We start from the raw sequence: 6000 nt of genomic DNA, 5'->3' as shown, positions 1-6000 counted from the left end.
AAGTCAGATTTGTGAAATAGAAATTAGAAAATGATTTTACTATAGGTATGTTGCTTTCTTTTGTGGCACAGTTCAGTGGCTGACAATATGTGTTGTTGATTGATTGAAAATACTTGGAGTTACACGACCAAATGTTAAAGGTGAGGAGTAATGAAGTAATCAAAAGCAATGAAGGGAATAATGACATGATCTGGATGTCTACAACGTGTATGTATTATAGTTATTTTGATGTAACAAAAGATTCTGAAGAAATATGTGCAGTTTCTATAATTTCATTAACCTGATTAAAAATTCACATATCGGGAGAATGTAATCACAATTAGAAAGGCATTCTACCATTCATATGGATTTTTTCTTCATCTTGTCAATTAGAAAATAAGAGATTTAGATCTGTATTAGGCCGGTATTCACCAGTTTATTCCTTTTTAGTTGAAGAGTTAATCAATGTTAAAAATACAATAGTATAATTTAAGACCCTCTCAAAAATTCCTAAAACCATTTCAATGTTTCCACCACCTATAGACCTGTCAGGTGGGGAAAAAAACACTATCATTGCCCTAATATAGTTTCTCTTCTCTCCTGTTGGGGGAGAAATTTGTCCTTGGGTTCAAGCTCTAAATATGCGAGTACCTCAGTCACGGGTTGTACTCACCACCGTACATTTGGTTCTATTGATGTCAATGGAATGGAATGTGCTGGGTGGCGGGGAGTACAGCTGGTACCAATATTCTCTCACACATTCAGCGCTAACCACCAATGGTGAATTTCTGCCCCGTGGTCATCAAAGTTAGAGTAGATAGCTTCCTTCAATCACTTGACATATTTCTCAGCAGCCCCATTGTAAGTTCTAAGCATTTTGAAGTTTCTACAAGTTTTCTTTCCTTATAATGGATAATAATTTGGACTTTTGAGCTGAGCTACTCTCAACAAGATGAACCTGGAATAAAACTAACACCGAATGCTTTTGTCCCAGTTGATAGTAGAACTGCTGAACAGAGAAGATTAGGGTGGCAGGTCACTATGAATCCACACAGTCTTCTTCTCTGCATCCTCCTGGAATCTCTCAATTTGAGATGGAGAAGCTAAACTTGGATGTTTCAGTATTACAGTTGAGTAAAGGTAACTACAGAGGCATGAGAGAGGAGCTGGCCAAGGTTGATTGGAAGGGGACCCTAGCAGGGATGTCAGTAGAGCAGTAACGGCAGGAGTTTCTGGGAGTAATTCGGAAGACGCAGGATCAGTTCATCCCAAAGAAGAAGAAGCATTCTAAAGGGAGGATGAGGCAACCGTGGCTGACAAGGCAAGTCAACGACAGAATAAAAGCAAAAGAGAGAGCATACAATATTGCAAATATTAGCAGGAAGCTAGAGGATTGGGATGCTTTTAAAAACCAACAGAAGGCAAGTAAAAAAGCAATAAGGGGAGAAAAGATGAAATATGAAGTAAGTGAGCCAATAATATAAAAAAGGTTAACTATGGTATTTTCAAATATATAGAGTAAAAGAGAGGCAAGAGTGGACATTGGACCATGGAAAATGACACTGGGGATATGGTAATGGGGAACAAAGAAATGGCGGATGAACTGAATAAGTATTTTGCGTCATTCTTCACTGTGGAAGACAACAGCAACATGTCAGAAATTCGAGATAGTCAGGGGGCAGAAGCGAGTGCAGTTGCTGTTACTAAGGAGAAGGTGCTTGGGAAACTGAAAAGTCTGATGGTAGATAGGTCACCTGAACCAGATGGACTACACCCCAGGGTTCTGAAAGAGGGAGCTGAAGAGTTTGTAGAGGCATTAGTAGTGATCTTTCAAGAATCACTAGCGTCAGGTACGGTTCCGGAGGACAGGAAAATCGCAAATGTCACTTCACTCTTTAAGAAGGGAGGGAGGCAAAAGACAGGAAATTATAGGCCAATTAGCCTGACTTCAGCAGTTGGTAAGGTTTTAGAGTCCATTATTAAGGATGAGGTTTTAGGGTACTTGGAAGCTCATGATAAAATGGGTCAAACTCAAAATGGTTTCCTTAAGGGGATACCTTGCCTGACATATCTGTTGGAATTCTTTTGAGGAAGTAACAGGCAGGATAGACAAAGGAGAGTCAGTGGATGTTGTTTACTTGGATTTTCAGAAGGCCTTTGACAAGGTGCCGCATATGAGGCTGCTAAACAAGATAGGAGCCCATGGTGTTACAGGAAAGGTACTAGCATGGATAGAAGATTGGTTGACTGGCTGAAGGCAAAGAGTGGGAATAAAGGGGGCCTTTTCTGGTTGACTGCCTCTGACTAATGGTGCCCCGCAGGGGTCGGTGTTGTGTCTGCTACTTTTCACATTATATGTTAATGATCTGGATGACGGAATTGAGGGATTTGTGGCTATGTTTGCAGATGATACAAAGATAGGTGGGGGGCAGGTAGTGTTGAGGAAGCAGGGATTCTGCAGAAGGATTTGGACAGGTTGGGAGAATGGACAAAGAAGTGGCAGATGGAATACAGCATAGGGAAGTGTCTGGTCATGCACTTTGGTAGAAGGAATAAAGAGGTAGACTATTTCTAAACGGGGACAGAATTCAGAAATCGGAGGTGCAAGGGGACTTGGGAGTCCTAGTGCAGGATTCCCTAAAGGTTAACTTGCAGGTTGAGTTGGTAGTAAGGAGGGTAAATGCAATGTTAGCATTCATTTTGAGAGGACTAGAATATAAAAGCAAGGATGTAATCCTGAAGCTTTATAAGGCATTGGTCAGACCACATTTGGAGTATTGTGAGCAGTTTTGGGCTTCATATCTAAGGAAGGATGTACTGGTGTTGGAGAGGGTCCAGAGGAGGTTTCCAAGAATTATCCCAGGAGTGAAAGGGTTAATGTATGAGGAGCATTTAATGGCTCTGGGTCTGTACTCACTGGAGTTTAGTAGGATGAGGGAGGATCTCATTGAATGCCACCAAATATTGAAAGGCCTGGATAGAGTGGATGTGGAGAGGATATTTCCAATGGTGGGAGAGTCTAGGACCAAGGGGCACAGCCTCAGAATAGAAGGATGCTCCTTTAGAACAGAGATGAAGAGGAATTACTTTATCGAGAGGGTGGTGAATCTGTGGAATTCATTCCCACAGATGGCTGTGGAGGCCATGTCATTGGGTATAGTTAAAGCGATAATTGATAGGTTCTTGATTATTAAGGGCATCAAAGGTTATGGGGAGAAGGCAGGAGAATGGGGTTGAGGGGGAAAAATAAATCAGCCATGATCAAATGGTGCAGCAGAGTCAATGGGCTGAATGGCCTGATTCTGCTCCTATGTCTTATGGTCTCTCAGTGAAAGTAGTTCATGATGGCAGGAAAAGTAGAAAATTGATGGCAGTCCATTTTTTTGTTATGACATTTGTGGAAATCCCTTTTACTGTTGATGGCAAGACAAAAAAATTCTATTTATAACCAGTTCTAAAACTGTGTCCCTAATGTTCGTGTATTGAATAGAATCACAACAAATATAATGTGCATTAAGTACTTTGTAATGAGAATAATTTGATGGTGCCTTCTTTTGTTTTTTAGCTTAAATATCTTATCTACCACCCTAACACACAAATAAGCTAAATTAAGTCAATTTTGATGTTATTGGTATTGGTTTATTATTGTCACTTGTACCGAGGTACAGTGAAAAACTTGTCTTGCATACCGATCGTACAGGTCAGTTCATTACACAGTGCAGTTACATTGAGTTAGTACAGAGTGCATTGATGTAGTACAGGTAAAAATAGTAACAGCACAGAGTAAAGTGTCACAGCTACAGAGAAAGTGCAGTGCAATAAGATGCAAGGTCACAACAAGGTAGATCGTGAAGTCATAGTCCATCTCATTGTGTAAGGGAACTGTTCAATATTCTTATCACAGTGGGGTAGAAGCTGTAATTCTGGTATTATAATTAAATATTGTTAAAATGTATTATTCCAGATTAAATGGACTGTTTCAATAAAGTAAATAGAGAACCTTGTTGGTTTAGTTAGTTCACTGTATGAAGTGATAATGTAAAGGCTGTTGGTGTAATTCCACCATATGCTGTTATATGAACTAGGGAGCTTCCATATTCCAATTAGGGGAAGAGCATTTGCAGAGATTCCTTTTTGTGTTTACTATCTAGTCATCCCTTGCAGAATGTCATGAGCAGGAATATTAGATGTAGATTAGGCTTGGCTGTAGCTGTTCAATCACATCCACAGTCCAGAATCATTTCAAAAGAATAGCCACTTGGATGAAGTCTGTGAGTTCTGCCATCTGTGGAGTTTTATGCCATTCCCTTCAGGAGAAAAACATAAGAGGAAAAATAGGAAAAAGGAAAAATTAAATTGCAAAAATTGTCAAATGAAGACAAATATGCTTGAATATCTTTTAGCATTTTGCGAAGAGTTTGTTGAAAAACATGAGGCAAATTACTTTTTGTAATTATGTTATAAGCACTGTAAAATTTATTTTTGCATTTTTTCTTATAGTAGAATATACATAGGATAAATTATGTATTAAAATGAATGACAATTACTTGAAAACATTGGTTTGTTTAATGTTAATAACTGATGGCATAAACTGTCAAATGCTTGTTGTGAAATATCATCATTAATTCTTATATACGTGGAATGTAATTAATCATATACAAAATACTGCCAAAAACTCATATTGTTCTGTGTGGTAGTTTTTCCCTAATTTACTGCTACATAATTATGATACGCCAAAGCCGTACTGCAATCAATGTCTGTATTAACTTAATTACTGAACAAGTAAGATCTTCCTGTTTGTCAGTGAAGGGCACCCGAAAAGGCTGGAAGAAAAGATTGATTTATGAACCAACCAAATTACAACTTTCAATTTTTTCTGGAAAAACTAAGGCAACAGAATCACAACAATGCTCCTCTCTTCCATGAAGATACTGTATTTCTTTACCAAAGCTGTGAAAAACTTACTGCTATAAATTATGGTTAGGATTGCTAAATCTTATGGCTTGTTGGCATGGTACTAAAGGCAGTATAGAATAAATTATAGAAGACACTTGCTCCTGATATCAGCTGAGCTTAACAAAAAATCTTTATTTTGAAGCTCACAAACAGAAGAATATTTTCTAGCATGATGTGATGAAGTTGGAAAAGAGTTTTTCAACTGTAGTAAACAGAGCCAATAATGTCAGGCTGAGGCCCTCCTCCATCACACCCTGCATTGTCAGCTTGAGAATTTCAAAGACCATTGCAGATGCTGGAAATCTGAAATAAATACAGAAAATGTTAGAAATAGTCAGCAGATCAGACCTTTGAAGAAAACCCAGAGTTAATGTTTCAGGTCAATGGCCTATCATCAGAACTCTAAGAAGGTTATGTCAATTCCCTCGATAAGAAGCACTGAGCATTGGGTATGAAATTCTCATTGACCATTCCTTTACTTGCTATTTTAATAAAGAAGGAGAAGCCATGCACATTGGGTGCACAGCACAGAAATAGGTTATTGAGCCTAAATGGGCCATGATGGTATGAAAGTAGAAGCCTCAATTTTATGCACCCTGCACTTTGGAGAAACCAGCAATACAATAAAACAAACAGCATCACCACGCAAACTGGATAAATTCCCCGATTCTGTAGAAGGTTTGTCAGATATGTAACAATGGTTGCATGGGTGATATTACAAAGAGCTGATGGTATGGACTTCGGCAACCAGGGAGGTTTGCAAATCTAAGTCAGTAGTGGAAGATGTATGCTCTGGGAATAGGGCTCCTATATCAACATCCCATTGACCAAAGGCTTAATTTGATGAGTCATGTGTATGCTATGACCACAGATAAGATAAGATTTCTTTATTAGTCACATGTACATCGAAACACACAGTGAAATACATCTTTTGCGTAGTGATTTTTTGGGGGGCAGCCCGCAAGTGCCGCCACGCTTCCGGCGCCAACATAGCATGCCCTTGCATCTGCAGGCTTGGTAAAAATGTCCCCTTCAAACTTCAACCTCCAATTGGAAGTTTTACAT

This window comes from Pristis pectinata, chromosome 7, assembly GCF_009764475.1.
Source record: "Pristis pectinata isolate sPriPec2 chromosome 7, sPriPec2.1.pri, whole genome shotgun sequence".
NCBI classification, from domain to species: Eukaryota; Metazoa; Chordata; class Chondrichthyes; order Rhinopristiformes; family Pristidae; genus Pristis; species Pristis pectinata.
This window is presented reverse-complemented; position numbering follows the sequence as displayed.